Raw genomic sequence first — 15,808 nt, forward strand, 5'->3', positions numbered from 1 at the left:
TTCACCACCCTCCTAGTGAAATAGTTTTTCCTGATATCCAACCTGGACCTCCCCCACTGCAACTTGAGACCATTGCTCCTTGTTCTGTCATCTGCCACCACTGAGAACAGCCGAGCTCCATCCTCTTTGGAACCCCCCTTCAGGTAGTTGAAGGCTGCTATCAAATCCCCCCTCATTCTTCTCTTCTGGAGACTAAACAATCCCAGTTCTCTTAGCCTCTCCTCATAAGTCATGTGCTCCAGACCCCTAATCATTTTTGTTGCCCTCCTAAATTTGAGGATTCAAATCTGCATCTGAACTGTCTTAAATTTTGGGGTGTTCCGATTCAGCCTAATACAGAAATAGGCGTGTACTGTGAATTTTCATAGGCCCATAACATAGGAAGTAATTTGGTTCTTTAATGTGTTTTTACACCACCACAAACTAACAAACAAACAAAAAAGTGTATTGATCCCTGACACCCTCACTCACGAATACAACTATACGTTGACATGACGTGGTCCTTGGATTGACCCTACACTGCATTTTGCTAAATTTTAATCTTGAATTTTGACTTTTCCTCTTATTTTTTTTATTTCTATTTTAAATCAAATATAAATTTTAAAATTTTTGCTATCTTAAAATCTCCGTTTTGTACAAATAATGAGATTTGTTGCCTAAATAACAGTTAGAGATGGATCTGAGCCACAACATTTGTATCTGGATTCAAATTTCTCCAAAATTCAGTGACATTTGGACACATTTCTAATGATATTAAGATGCAAACAAACTACTGTTTGTGTAGATGTAGTAACAGCCAAGGTTTAGAGCCAGGCACTGAATTTGGGAAAATCCAGACCACCCTCCCTGTAGTAAGAGATAAAGGAAATATGTAACTACAAACCCTTCAGATAATGGTTACTTTGCTTATGTCTCCCTTTGGCATATTTTTTGAACTCTGGAACATTTTTATTCATTATTGAAATCCACCATTCCTATGACCAGGGTCCAGAATCCATCCACTGCAGCAAAATGTAAACTTTCATTTAAAAAAAGTTCTAGCCCTCCTTAATGCAAAAAAGAGTGTAAACCAATTTAAAAAAGTGTTTTCCAGAGTTCATATACAGCTTGAAAGAATAAACTCCAAGGTAAGAGCTGCCCCTTCCATCTCAATGGGGTATAATTTTAAAATATAAAGATTTACATGTTATTGTCAACATATTAATGAATTCAGTGCTGATCATTTAAGCATCCACCCAACATATTTATCCCACAAACGTAAATTGGTTCCAACAGCTACTATAGGTGCTAAATATAGTTTGCATTTTCAATACCAAATTCTGAAGCACAATGAAAATGAAAAGATTTGGGGGCAATGACTTAATATCAAATGAAACACCACAAGGGTAACAGTTACTGAGTTATTCATTTTTATGGTAAAATAAAAACCTGAAATAAAAAATCTGAATCTGCTGCATAATCTCCAGTCTGCTGCAGAATGCAGGGTCAGCTGTCTGTGATGTACATGATTATAAACTCGGTGATTAGCAATCAGAATAATTCTAGACACTCAGACTGAAGTTTTGATAGAGTCAGGCGTTATGGATTGATGAGTGTATGTGCTTAACTGTTAGGCTTATTTTAATACAGAAGATATTTCAATTAATGTTTAGGTCTCAAAGTACTTAGGAACATAGGAATTACAATATTGGGTCAGATCTCAGATCCATCTAGTTAAGTGTCCTGTCCGACAGTGGTCAGCTGGCTAGCACCAGATTGTTTCCAAGACACAAAGTCACATGATTCAAGCAGAGATGCACAGTCAACAAATGGCCACTTTCTCTTTGCTTGTACATAACATATGTCTACATAACATATGTAATGACACTAAATATTCTCTGTGTATTTCAATATATGACCAAAATCAGACATTTCTGAACTGTTGCACTTGACCTCCGTAACAATGCTAAAGCATGTTAAAAACTGATACACAAAATGTTCATGAGAGTCATCGTCACCTGGTTTACACTTAAAATGTAGATCAGTGTAGCTATGGCACTCAGAGGTGTTTGCTGTAACTATGCCAACCTAACCCCCGACCTAGATGTGGCTATGTTGATGGAAGAATGCTTTCCTCAATCCAGCTACTGTTGCTTTGGGGAGGTGGTGTTCCTACAGCAATAGAAAAATCCCTTCCATTGCTGTAGGCCTTGTCTACGCTATGGGGTTATGCTAGTGTAGATATGGCCTTTGCCTACAACTGAAAATCCACTTCTTGACTGGAACTTGGTATCTGTTAAAGATGGTACAGCACAACTATTCAGTGGTTAGCAGGGCCGCCCAGAGGATTCAGGGGGCCTGGGGCAAAGCAGGGGAGAGCGGACATAAAAAAAAAAGGCACCACCCTCTGTGGCACTTGCAGTCACCAGGTGGCGCTCTGAGTCTGCGGCGGCAGGTCCTTCACTGGCTCTGGGTCTTCGGCAGCACTGAATGACCCCCCTTCCGCCGAAGTGCCGCCGAAGACCCGGAGCACCGCTGGGTGAGTAAAAATTCAAAAGGCGCCTCTAGCCAGGAAAGGGATTCTCGGCCAGGGCTCGCAGGGCCCCTGCGGAGCTCGGGGCAAATTGCCCCACTTGCCCTCCCCTTTGGGCGGCCCTGATGGTTATAAATAATGCATCAACAAGTCAGGTATACACTATATACTTTTTCCCGCATTGCTATGTCAGCAAGCGGTGTGAAATGTGATCCTTCGCGGACATAGCTGTTCCAACCAATGTCCCTAATGCAGACACAGCTATACTGGCAAAGCTGTTCTTTTATCAGTATAGCTTGTTTCGCTTGTGTGGGGGGAGGGTTTACTGTACAAGTACAAAGCATGCCTTTGCCAGTATAGCTGTGCCCACACTAGGAGTGCTTTGACAGTACAGTATACCAGTATTCCTATAAAAATATATCACTCCTACTATAGACATGGCCTCAATAAAAAGACATGGTTGGTTGACTGCAAGTATTCAGTTACCAATTTTATAGCATAGAAACAAGAAAAATATCTGTAAATAAATAGCAATTTTGGCTTCAGCAACAATAGCCAATTACACTAAATACAGAGCACTAAAAGTTAAATATTAATATGTCTTACCTATCTATTGTTAGATTGTCGTAGGGTTTATAATATGTATATTGTACTTGGTTTGGCGCATGCATTCATATAGCTTGTGAAGTAAAGTAAATAGCCGTTCAAAGAAAATCAATGCAATGAAACATAACTTATGTCTTTTTCCAGAAGAGGAGGTTACTCACCCTGTGCAGTAACTGACGTTCTTCGAGATGAGTGTCCCTGTGGGTGCTCCACTACAGGTGTTGGTGCGTCCCTGCGCCTTCGCCCGGAGATTTTTGCAGCAGTACTCATAGCGGCCACGCATGCTCAGAATCTGCCCCCCCCCCCGCTGTGACTCTAGGGTAATAGAACGCATGCGTGGCCGGTCTCCTCAGTTCCTTCTCTACCACGGAGGCCCCCCAACTCCGAAGTAGAGGGGAGGAGGGTGGGTAGTGGAGCACCCACAGGGACACTCATCTCGAAGAACGTCAGTTACTGCACAGGGTGAGTAACCTCCTCTTCTTCTTCGAGAGATGTCCCTGTGGGTGCTCCACTACAGGTGACTTAAAAGCAGTGTATCTTAAGGAGGTAGGGACTTCGGATCTGGTAGGAACGCCGTCGAGAGTACCGCCCTGCCCAAGCGTATGTCAGATAAAGGGCCTTGAATAAGGGCATAGTGTTTAACAAAAGTATGGTCAGATGACCAGGTGGCTGCTTTACAAATGTCAGCCAAGGGAACTTTGCGTAAGAACGCGATGGAGGCAGCCAGAGATCTAGTGGAGTGTGTTCTAATGCCATCTGGAGGTGCAACCCCTTTCATCTGATAGCACAGTCGGATACACTGGGAGATCCAGTTCGAGAGTCTCTGGGTAGAAATAGGCATGCCCTTGGAGCGCTCTGCAACAGAGACAAAAAGTCTAGAAGAGGTTCTAAAGGGTTTGGTTCTATCCAAGTAGAATGACAAGGCTCTGCGAACATCTAGTGTATGCATTGAGGCTTCAAATGAGTTTGCATGTGGTTTCGGGAAAAAAGTCGGGAGGTGTATGGGTTCATTAATATGGAATGATGAGTGTACCTTTGGAAGAAATTTGGGATGCAATCTGAGGGTAACCTTGTCTTTAAAAAATATCGTATATGGTGGATGAGCCATGAGAGCTGCTATTTCTCCTGCCCGTCTGGCAGAAGTAATTGCCACTAGAAACGCTGTTTTCATGGAGAGGTGTAAAAGGGAGCACGTGGCTAGGGGTTCGAAGGGTTGCTGAGTTAGGGCAGACAGTACCAGATGAAGGTCCCAGGGGGTGGTCGGTTGTTTAATGTCTGGATATAAGGTTTGTAGGCCCTTGAGGAAACGCTTCGTAGTAGCGTGAGCAAAGACAGACGTATCATCAATTTTGTCGTGGAAAGTCGTAATAGCAGCTAAATGGACCCTGATGGAGCTGAAAGAAAGGCCGGATCGCTTAAGGCCCAAGAGATAGTCCAATATAAACGGAAGAGGTACCGAGGTAGGAGAAAGATGTTTGGCAGAACACCAATGTGTGAATCGTTTCCACTTTTGAAGATAGGTCTTGCGAGTAGAGAGCGTTCTGCTATGTAGGAGTACCTCCTGAACTTGTTCGGAGCAATCTAATTCGCGTTGGGAGAACCACGTAGGAACCAGGCCTTGAGGTGAAGCATGGACAGGTTGGGGTGGAAAAAACGACCGTGCTGCTGAGATAGAAGGTTCGGAATAAGCGGCAGGGAGATTGGTGGTTGGATTGACATTCTGGTGAGGAAGGGAAACCATGGTTGTCTGGGCCACGATGGGGCAATGAGGATCACCTTGGCTCGATCCGTTCGTATTTTTATCAGAACCCTGTTGAGAACTGGTATCGGGGGAAAACGCATAGAATAGGTTTCGGTGCCATGAGATCATGACTGCGTCCCCCAGGGAATGTTTGCCCAGTCCTGCTCTGGAGCAGAAATTGAGACATTTCTCGTTCTTTGCAGTTGCAAAGAGGTCTATTGTTGGGTAACCCCAGATGCTGAATACCTCGTGAATGGTTTTGTCGTCTATCTCCCACTCGTGGTCCCATGGGAAGCGTCTGCTCAGTTCGTCCGCTGTGGTGTTCATGATCCCGGGAAGATAAGCAGCTGATACCCGGATGTTGTTCACAATGCACCAATTCCAGAGCTTCATAGCCTCTGTGCACAGCGAATGGGAACGAGCTCCGCCCTGCCTGTTTACGTAAAACATGCAAGCAATGTTGTCCGTCATTATGCGTACGTGATGATGTTTGATTAGTGGCAGGAAGTGACGGCACGCGTTGCGAATGGCTCGAAGTTCTAGTACATTTATGTGCAGGGAGGTCTCGGTTGGTGACCATAGTCCCTGTACTGTGTGATGAGACATATGTGCACCCCACCCTGTCATAGATGCATCGGTGGTCAGAATGCGTGATGGAGCCTGTTGAAGAAACGGGACTCCAGAACAAAGGTTGGAGTGGACGGTCCACCAACGTAGCGAGTCTTTGACTGGAGTAGGCAGGGAGAGAGTCTTGTTTAAAGAATGCATATTCGGTTTGTAAACCGTTGCCAGCCACGCTTGGAAGCACCTCATGTGTAGGCGTGCATTCTGGACGACAAAAGTGCACGAGGCCATGTGACCTAGTAGTTGCAGGCAGTCTCGGGCAGTTACCTGAGGGCTGTTGCGAATAGTTGTGGTCAGTTGTTTTATGGAATTGTAGCGATCGGGTGGGAGCGATGCTAGCCCGGTCCGAGAGTCGAGGTCTGCGCCTATGAACTGAAGGTGCTGGGTGGGGCGTAATGTGGATTTGTCTCTGTTTATTTGTAGGCCGAGAGAAAGAAAGCACTCGACTGTGAGTCGTGTGAACCGGAGCGCCTCGTCGAATGTTGAAGCTTTGAGGAGGCAATCGTCGAGGTACGGAAATATTATTACCCCTTGTCTCCTGAGGTGAGCAGTGACTACAGCTAGAAGTTTGGAAAAAGCACGGGGGGCTGTAGATAGTCCGAAGGGGAGTACCCTGTATTGGAAATGTGTGGAACCAAGGGTAAATCGGAGGAAACGTCTGTGGGCCGGATATATAGTGACGTGGAAATAGGCATCTTGTAGGTCGAGGGCAGAAAACCAGTCGCCCTGCTCCAGCGCTGGGATTATGGTATTGAGGGTCACCATCTTGAACTTTTGCTTTTTGATGAATCTGTTGAGCCGCCTGAGATCGAGGATTGGTCGCCATCCCCCATTTTTCTTCTCCGTTAAGAAATAATGGGAGTAAAAACCCTTCCCTCTGTGTCGCTCTGGCACGATTTCTACTGCTCCCAGATGAAGGAGATGTTGCACTTCTTGGAGGAGTAGCTGCTCGTGAGAAGGGTCCCTGAAGAGGGACGGGGAGGGTGGGTGGGTGGGAGGTAAGGAGAGGAAGGGGATGACGTATCCAATTGTAACTACCTCTAAGACCCACTTGTCGGAGGTAATCTTCCTCCATTGTTGGAAAAAAGGTCGTAGGCGGTGTCCAAAGATTGGTGTGCTGGCTGAAGTGAGGGCATTGCTTTCTAAACCCTCGACCAAGTTTTCAAATCTGCCTATTAGCTGGTGGGGGTTGAGGCGCCCCTGTAGAGTTTGGGCGACGTCGCTGGAATCTTGGTCGTGGACGTTGCGGCTGTTGCTGTTCCTGCGGTCTATGGGGAGGTTGTGTAAATGCGGGATAACGTGGCCGGTGGTATGGTTGGTATCGATATTGTCGTCTTCTTGCCGTAGGTGTCTGGAGACCTAAAGACCGGAGGGTTGTTCTGGAGTCTTTCATTGAATGAAGCACTTCATTCGTGTTAGAAGCAAAGAGTTTGTCACCGTCGAAGGGAAGATCTTCAATTGTGTTCTGAACTTCGCGAGGAAAAAAGGAAGAGGAGAGCCATGAGCCCCGTCGCATGACTATCGCCGTAGCGGTAGATCTTGCCGCTGTGTTGGCTACATCGAGGGCTGCTTGGAGAGCGGTGCGTGAAATGGCTTGGCCCTCAGAAACTATAGCTCTGAACTGTTGTTTTCTTTGTTCTGGAATGTCATCAATAAAGTCCATTAACTTATTATAGTTTTTATGGTCGTATTTTGCCAGGACTGCAGTATAATTAGCTATGCGAAATTGGAGGGTGGAGGATGCATAGACCTTGCGACCAAACAGGTCCAGTCGTTTGCTATCCTTGTTAGGTGGGGCAGAACGAGAATACTGTTGTCTAGCCCTCTGGTTCGCAGCGTCTACTACCAATGAGTTTGGTGCTGGGTGGGTAAAAAGAAATTCAGAGTCCTTTGGAGAAATAAAATACTTCTTGTCCGCTTGCTTGCAGGTAGGTAGGCTTGTCGCTGGAGTCTGCCAGATGGACTTAGCGGGTTCTAAAAGGGCTGCGTTAATTGGAAGTGCCACTCTGGAGGAAGAAGGGGGCTGTAGGATGTTCGTTAGCTCATGCTGTTGTTCGGGAACCACTTCCAGGTTAATGTTCAGGTCACTAGCAACTCTCTTAAAGAGGTCCTGGAATTTTGTATATTCATCAGAGGGAGTGGGAGGAAGGGGAAGTAATGCTTCCTCCGGTGCTAACTCCGGATCTGTTGGACCAGGAGAAGGGCTAGGTTTATCCTGGGAACGTGGCTGTGTTGCCAGGCGTCTCGTGTCACTAGCATATGCATTAGGAGACGGCACTGGATCAGTGTTGCGCCTGGTCGAATGGCTACGGGGCATGTGTTCCCGAGGGTATGATGTCCATGGTGTCCAGTATTGCCATGGTGGCGGGTAGGGCATAGGTGGTGCCATCCAGGGGTTCATCCCCCAAGGGGCAGGGTCCTGAGAGTGGGATGAGGTAGTATTTCCATAGCCCTTATTGCTCTGGGTCCGGGGCTGGGAGTCAAGATATGGGGAAAAAACTCCCTGTGGATCTGCTTCCTCCTCACTGGAGGAAAACTGCTCAGATCCTGACTCAGGCATCGAAACAGAATATGCATTCATGAGCGGAGACTGCAAGGTAGGTGATACTAGCAGATCAGCTGTCTGGGTAAAAGGAGTGAAAGCAGCTCCTGCGGGAGATGAAAGCTGAGCCGACAGAGGCTGCTGCACAAGAGCATTCCTGCGATCGGGCTTCTGGCTGTGATCTGTGTGTCAGAATGCCCCGCAGGCGTCGGTGCCGCGGTCGGTGCCGGGCGAGAAATGTCGGGCTGCCTCGGGTGAGGCGTGCTGTGGAATGTCGGCACCGTCTCATTCGCGGTGCCGAACGGTGCCGTCACTGAGGCAGGCAACTGGAAGCCTGATGCCTCGGCACCGGAGCTTCTCGGCAGCGCTGAAGCCTCAGGCGGCTTTTGTGCTGTTCCGGAGGAGCCTGGCTCATGAAAATTGCTGAGGCGAGGAATCACAGGCAGAGAGATCATTGATCTGCCTGGAGAAACTTTATGCCTCATAGTCTTGCTCGGTGAGGAAAGGTGCCCCTTTTTCGTAGACTTCTTGAGCTTTTTTGAGGGGGGGGGGGCTGTGTCGGGTAGCGGAGCCGGCTTCAGTGCCTGGGTCTGAAACTGACCCGATAGATTTTTGAAGCAGGAGCAGTTTGAGTTTAAGCTCCCTGTCTTTCCGTGCCCTGGAGCTGAGTTTACAGCAGTGGGCACATTTTTGGGGAATGTGAGCTTCCCCCAAACATTTTATACACTTTGAGTGCCCGCCCGATGACGGGATAGCTTCCTTACAAATAGCACAGCGCTTGAAACCGGTGGAGCCCGGCATAGCCGCGGCTGACAGGAAAAATTTTTTTTTTAAGATAAACTGGGTAAGTAACTATTTTAACAGAGAAAACTGACAGAAAAACTGGTTTCTAAAGGATAATTAAGGCAATAGTGAAGGATTCTCTAATGAGTCTGCTGAGCTCCGTCTCAGGCCGGGGACGGTTGAGAAGGAACTGAGGAGACCGGCCACGCATGCGTTCTATTACCCTAGAGTCACAGCGGGGGGGGGGCAGATTCTGAGCATGCGTGGCCGCTATGAGTACTGCTGCAAAAATCTCCGGGCGAAGGCGCAGGGACGCACCAACACCTGTAGTGGAGCACCCACAGGGACATCTCTCGAAGAAGAACTGCAGTATTTATAATAGGATTTATAACCTTTGTTAATCAGGGCATATCTTCACCAGATCAGTTTGAAGGGTGTATTTAAACTTAGCAGCAATCTCCAAACAAACCACCACAAAACAAGCCCATCTCTGAGTCATAACTCAGGACCAGAGAGAATGGGACTGAGCAGAAATATTACCCCTTAGGGCCCTAAGGATAAGTATACCTCTCTTCAGTAAACTGCACTGTAGGTTACTATACTCAAGAGGAGACCCCAGACCCCAACAACACACAGTGACACCCCTATCACAGTTCCCTCCCTGCTTCAGAATAAATCCTCCTCCCACCTGTATGGGCCTCATTCTCCCTCATCAATTTGAATGGGACTTTACTGGCCTGACAAGCTATGCTTCGGCAACATTTGTATAAGAAAAAGTCTCCTCGGGTATCTGTCAGAGGCAGATGGGGTAACAGGGTGTTTGGAGTTCAATCCTGTGTATCTTTGTCATTTGTGTCCATTCCTGATCCAGTGGCAGGTTGCTAGGTGGTTACCGTCCTGCTCTTCAGCATGCTCCAAATCTGGGTTCCAGGCCCATAAGTCCTTTCTTCCCCAGCCTCTCCTGTACATACATGCTACCTTTGCGCTGTGCCAAGGGAGGGGCTGGAGCCCAGTAATATTAGGAGGTGTCAGCTCTCACTTAAAAGGTTACTGGAGGCAAGAGTGTAGTTCCCAGCAAAGGGGAATTGGGGCAGGATGGGAACATAGGAATTGCTTGGATCACACCCAAGGTCCATCTAGCCCAGTATTCTGTTTCAGACAGTTGCAAGTACCAAAACGCTTCAGAGGAAGGTGTAAGAACTCCTCAATAGTAGGAGGCCGATGTGAAACTGTCTGTCTCCAAGTTAGCTCTCATCCTGATCTCTCATTGTTAGAGATTAGCTTAAGCCTGAGGTTTATTATCCCTTCCAAAATTGTAATTAATTAAAACGAGAGTTATCTGTATAAATGTCCAGTCCCATTTTGCTAAATTCTTGGTTTCACTAGCTGCCCATGGCAGGGAATTTTACAGTCTAAATTATGTGTTGTGTGCAAAGATATTTCTTTAATTGTGGGAGACAGCAGAAGGAAGTCCCAATTCAGTCCATCCTGTTAGGGGGCACAGCACAGACCCTCCCCCCACCCCCTTGCCAGCACAGTGACTCCAAAGGCATCACCAAATCTCTGGAAGATATCTACCGCAATTTGAGAACTAGCAACTTTCCTGCAGCTACGAGACTGATTCAGCCAGGAGGTTTACATCAAGTAACCGGGACCTATACCGGCACTATGAATAAAGGGTAGAGCAGACTAAGCAATTGCTTAGGGCCCTGAACAGCTAAAGGGGGCCCCTATTTGCTTTTTATTATAAGAATTTAACCATTTGAGTAAGGGGGGGGGGGAGATATTCCTGCTTAGGGCCCTCAATGGGCTAGCACCGGCTCTGGGGGAAACCACTGTAGAGAGACTTGTGAATGAAAGGAGAGGAGTCTTTTACAATTTGTTGGAGTGAAAGACAGAGAGATAGGCAATGTCCAAAGAAAATGAAGGACAAAAAAGTGTAGACCTAGAATTGGGTGCAGTGTCAACTTCTGCTCCCCTCTCCATGGTGACAGAGGACCTTTGCCCAGTGGAACTGGTGAAGAGCTACTGGAAAAAGGCGGGAAGAGGTCTAAGAGATGGAGGTCCCTTTCCCCCAATAAAGATGCTAGCATGAATGGTATTTGAGGAGTCTGCCAAGGGGAGTAGTGGAGGCAAAAGACATATCTGGCTTCAAGACTAAGCTTGATAAGTTTATGGAGGGGATGGTATGATGGGATAGCCTAATTTTGGCAATTAATTGATCTTCGACTATTAGCGGTAAATATGCACAATGCCTTGTGATGGGATGTTAGATGGGGTGGGATCTGAGTTACTACAGAGAATTCTTTCCTGGGTGTCTGGCTGGTGAGTCTTGCACATGCTCAGGGTTTAGCTGATCACCATATTTGGTGTCGGGAAGGAATTTTCCCCCAGGGCAGATCAGCAGAGGCCCTGGGGTTTTTTTTGCCTTCCTCTGTAGCGTGGGGCATGGGTCACTTGCTGGAGGATTCTCTACACTTTGAAGTCTTTAAACCATGATTTGAGGACTTCAATGGCTCAGCTATAGGTTAGGGGTTTGTTTCAGGAATGAGTGGGTGAGATTCTGTGGCCTGCATCATGCAGGAGGTCGGACTAGATGATCATCATGGTCCCTTCTAAAGTCTTAAAGTCTATGATTCTATGAATAGATCTACCAATACAGTTCTGCAGCTTCACGAGGAGCCTATCATATAACACTATGGGTCAATGTTCTTACAGTTAAAGCAAAAATGGAATGCTAGTTGGTGTCTGCTAAAGGCCACCAGATTACCCCACAGAACAGGATGACCAGATCCTTAAGCACCTACCTATAATATGTAGGAAAAAAAGCTGCATTTATCATAGGGGACTTCAATCTGAGTGACATATGCTAGGGGTCTTATAACACAGGTACTAAATATCCTTGGAATTTCTAAAAGGTACAGATGACTATTTCCTAACTCAAAAAGTGTTGCAGCCAACATGGAGGAATTCTATAACCTCATCTAGGCAGATAAAAGAACTGATCACAGAACTAAGAAGTAGTGATTGCTTAGGTGCAAGTGATCATGACTTGAAAAGGATGTCAAAATTATTTTCTAGGGACAGAAACAAAATAAGTGCGACTGAAGGGTCATCAAAGAGAAAGGGAAACTAACAGAGGTGAAAGTAAGCCAGTATGGCATACCAGCAAGAGCCAGTATGCTGTGCCGGACCGGACCAGGTTCCCCAGGCTGGCGATTTAAAGGGCCCAAGGCTTCCTGCAGCGGTTGGAGCCCCGGGCCTTTTAAATCGTCTCTTGAGCCCTGTTGCCGGAACCCTGGGGTACGGCGGCATGGCTCCGGCGGTGATTTAAAAGGCCATGGGCTCCGACCGCTGCGGGGAGCCCTGAGTCCTTTAAATCGCTGCCCGAGCCCAGCTGCCGGAGCCCTGGGGTAACGGCGGCAGGGCTCCGGCGGTGATTTAAAGATCCCGGGGCTCCAGCTGCTGCGGGGAACCCCGGGACCTTTAAATCGCCCCTGAGCTCCCAGCTGCCTCTGCAGCTCGTAGCTCCAGAGGTGATTTAAAGGACCTGGGTATTTAAAGGCCCCGCCTCTTCTGGTTGAGGCCATGCCTCCTGCTCAGGACTCCGACATACCGGTAAGTCCTTTTAAGTTACTGTCACCCCTGGAAACCAAACCAAAAACCAAACCACACACAGGTACCATGAAAATTGTGAAATCAAACCATTGGGCCAGATGCTTTGCTGTGTAAATCAGCATAGCCCCATTATTACTCTCATTTACACCAACTGAGAATCTGGCTCTTTGTGGAAAGAAGAACTGACAAAAATCTCGGTAATGCATTGGCACTCAAGTCACACAGTAAGTGACTGAATAACTGGCACATATTGAGAGAGGGTCACATACATCTCATTGGTCATTGGTTTTCAGTCTGACAGCTAGCTTGTCATTTACCATTCTGCGAGACTTCAGTGTTTAGATTGGACATTTCACTATAATCCATAAGGCTGTCCCTAAAAAATGTAATAACTTATTAAAATGTGGAAAATTGGCAACACAGAAACCTTCCCATGGGCATTTTAAATTTATGTGAGTTTAAACTATTTTCCTATTCAATAATAAAAAGGAATGGTTTCCACAGAAACTGTCATGTAACTTATTTGCTGTTTGTGAGAAAAAGAAACACTTACTGATGTCTCAGACTGACTTCTATAGTTTTTTTCTGTTTTTATGAGGAGGAAAAAAAAATTCCACTCTCCTGTTATGCAGGTTTTCTGGATGAGGTTACAAAAATAACTCACTTAGGTTTATGTTTTCAGAAACTTTTTTTTCAGTCTGGCTGCAATTAAAATAAACAGATTTTGAGCTGTTAATATTATTGTGCAAGAATTACATCTTGTAGATTAATTGCAAGTTCTAGTAACTCTTGAAACGGTGTGAGATTCAAACAGAAATTCAACATTATGCCATTAGAATTCACAGTAGAATTCAACTAAATAAAATTTCTCTAAGAGAGAAAATTGGAGATTGAATATACATTTGGACTATAACTATTTCACAGACTTTCTTTTTTTCCTGCTATTGGCAGTGCCAAATTATTTCAGCACACGTCTAATTTTATTACCTATGGTTATGGTGGAAGAGTTAAGTTCCCAGTTTAATCCACCAATTAAAAAAAAGCTGGAAATGTTCAACATTCTAATGCAAGACTGGTCCATTATTCAACTGCCATCACACCATGAGATGCAAAATAAAGAATGAAGACAGGCATGTTTTTAAGGACTTCCATATGGCATGGTGCAACAGGCTCCCTTCTCCAGCCTTTAGACCACCACCAACAGGCCAGATGCTTTTGAATTTAACAACACCAGTATTTTATTCATTGGGTCTCCTTCCCCAGATCACCAGTATAGCCTTGTGCAGCAAGTTCCTTTCTTCCTTTTAACAGATTTTTCTTATATGTCACCAGCTTTGCAACAATTTGAACACATTTCTTTTATCATTTTTTGTTTCACCTCTTTGAACAGAACCTTACAACCTTACAAGATTCACTATCATCAGCACCCATACTGCTGGCTTTTGCGAGTACTTCATGAATTATCTTCTGTTCCCTTTCTCACTTTGAATGGGCAAGGTTCAGATAACTTTTCATGATTTAAGTGCCTGACAAAATGCCTCTAGACAACTCATAACCAACTTTCCTTTCAAAATCATGTTGCCAAAGCAATAATTCCAACAAGTAAAAATAATCTCCTTTGATCCATTGTGAAGCTATAAATCCTGAACATGTAAACAGCTTCACTGACCTGAGTGGACTAGCTGGGTTACTCGTAAGAGCCATACTCACACAATAGCCATTAATACATCATAATCTGTTAAAATTACTGAAGGCATTAAGATCATTTAGACTCAACGAACACACATATATAATGAAGCTCATCATATCTTTAGTACTGAACAGGCTTAAAAATTCATTTTCCTGGAAGAATGAAGAGAAAACGTGTGTAATGAGGCTGACTTAATTGAGAGAGTTTCAGAAATCAAAGCAAGTAAAAATTAATTAAAGGCCACATGGTCTATTGGTTAGAGCTAAGATCCAGCAGGCTCCTGGGAACTCATCTGAGCAAACAGTTCATTGTGTGTCCTTGAACCTCATCAACACAGCTGAATAGCTGGGGGAGGGCATGGCAGCAAGACCCTCATTAAAAAGAAAAATGCTGCAGCTCATTTTTTCTGGGTACATTTATTTCATTCTCTCACTCCACTAAGCACCGTCCTGTAGACAAACACTCGCACCTCTTTATATCCTGGACTTTTTGTTTTGTCAGTCCAATAAATGTCTCACATTGAAGCAGATTCGCCAAGAGCATATGTCCCCGAATCGGCACAGCCAGTTTTCAGCTATCAAAGTGCTTGGAATTGGGATTTGGTAAACCTGTACATTCTGTAGACTATGGAACGGTGTCCTTGCTTAGTACTCTACAATAAAACAAGGGTATGACAAAAGTCCTCCTGTGTTCAATTGCATCTCAAAGTAGCTAAAATTGAGAGGACAAACCAGAGACCGGTTACTCCCTTTGCAGGGTGGCTGATTTAAGGGTTGGGGCAAAGAACTGGGCACTGTGTTGACAGTATGTTTGTCCTTATATAAATCTAGGCAGGAATGCATGTGAGAAAAGGCTAAGAACTTCACCATTCACCCGGGAGGGATGACAATCATGGTACAACTACTTTGATAGCCAGGGTAGGGACTTATATGGAGCTGTTCACCTTGTTGTTTCAGACTTGTACCACCTATCAGCTCAGCGCTTTAAGATGGCTACAGAGCTAGAAACTCTCATAATGAAGTTAATAATCTGCCAGCGCAGCTCTTCTTATTCTCAAGTTATGTAATAGCAGAAGCTTCGGCTGTTCTCATTATTGCAAGCACATATCAGGGGTCCCTCTCCATAGGAACTGGGCGTACTGTAAATGGTTAAGAATAAAAACAACAAAACAAGGACTAAATACACACACCCCGACCCCTTGCAGTTCAGCAACCTCCAAGGCTGATTGCTGGGGTTTTGATTAAGCAACTAGCAGAAAGCCTGGACAAAGAGATGTGTCATACAATGCTTCCTCAATGCAGCTTAGATGTATTACTGACAGAAGCAACTTCCAGAAACTAAGGCTTGCTACTGAGAACACACTGCTGTCTGTTCCTATTCACACGTTAGCAGGCAATGTTTTAACTTAAAAACACAACTAGGTAAAATATTTCAGTTAAAAAAATTAGTAATTTACTCTCCGCTAAGTGGTGTAAGTGTTATTAATCTGTTTTCCTTTATGCTGTCTGCATTCACACACATCAATAAAACAATTAGATATTATACATAGATTTCAGATTGAAGCTATTAAAATGTTACAGTGGATACATTGGAGTAGCAGGACATTGATTTCTAGCTCGTAAAAATGACATTACAAGATTAATAAATTTGTATGTACATTCTGTAAATAATATTGTTAGTTTAATTAGGGCT

The sequence above is a fragment of the Trachemys scripta genome, chromosome 8, assembly GCF_013100865.1.
Source record: "Trachemys scripta elegans isolate TJP31775 chromosome 8, CAS_Tse_1.0, whole genome shotgun sequence".
Lineage (NCBI taxonomy): Eukaryota > Metazoa > Chordata > Testudines > Emydidae > Trachemys > Trachemys scripta.